The sequence below is a fragment of the Palaemon carinicauda genome, chromosome 7, assembly GCF_036898095.1.
Source record: "Palaemon carinicauda isolate YSFRI2023 chromosome 7, ASM3689809v2, whole genome shotgun sequence".
NCBI classification, from domain to species: Eukaryota; Metazoa; Arthropoda; class Malacostraca; order Decapoda; family Palaemonidae; genus Palaemon; species Palaemon carinicauda.
In genome coordinates, this window is record NC_090731.1 from 98,638,227 (window position 1) to 98,639,337 (window position 1,111).

Genomic DNA, 1,111 nt, shown 5'->3' on the forward strand with positions numbered 1-1,111 from the left:
AAGGTGTTATATTCCAATACTAAGGGGAAAAGCCTTCAATGTGTTTTTGACAGATCATCAGCACTGGGATTAATTTTACCAGGGACGTGATGAAGGGTGCAGCTGTATTCAGCTACTGTGGAGAGAGTCAGTGCTGATGGGCGGACCAGGATTTGATATGTTTTGTGAAGGAGTGCACCAGAGGCATGAGGTTCGGGCAAATGATATAGTATGCATCTTCTTAGAAGTGGCAAAAGTGACAAACAGCCAAATGGACTGCCAGTAATTAACATTTAAAGGTAGAATAGCCAGAATCCACCTTGGACAGTTTTCTACTGCAGAAGGCCAGTGGTTGACCACACTCAAGTAATGCACCTATAGCGATGGTGTGGGCATCAGTGTAGAGAAGGAGAGAGGTATGTGACCTAGAAAAAGTGAGACCAAATGAGTTTATAGGGCATTCTTTGGGCGGCATAAAGCCGTTTCCTCAAGGGGACCCTACATCAGGTCTTTTGCCTTGCCCTTGAGGAAGATAGAGTGGGGGTCATGAATGGCGGTGATAGCTTGCAGCAACCAGTGATAATAGTTTATCCTACTTATTAATTCTTGCAATGCTTTGATGGTCGAGTGCATGGGAAAGTTCGGGGCAACTGATAACATCACAGGGAGGGAGTGAACGCCTTCAAGAGTTATGCAGGGCCCTAAGAATGATATTTCCTTTGTGCCAGAGATACAATTGTTGTAACTTACTACAACACTGTTCTGCTGTGGGTCGTCAAGAACAATCCATAGGGACGGAGGTGATCCTCTTCGTAGGAGAACACAAGTATATCGCCCAATTAACAGACGCAGAAGTCGAGGTCATCTAAAAAGATATCCATAAAGGGTTCAAAAGAGGCTTGAGCATTACTAAGGCGAAGAAAGGAGTAATCTAATGTCTATTTACCAAAGGGGTGGTGATGGCGGTCTTTGCCATGTCTTCTAGGTTCATGGGCACTTGATAATGCTTATTCAAGAGTTTGAAAGTGGCGAATATCTTTGGTTTATGCAAGTAGGAGGTAGCATCATCAGGTAATCAGGTTCTGTCTGCATGTTGAGATACCTGTAATACCAAAAAGAGGGCAGGGAGCCA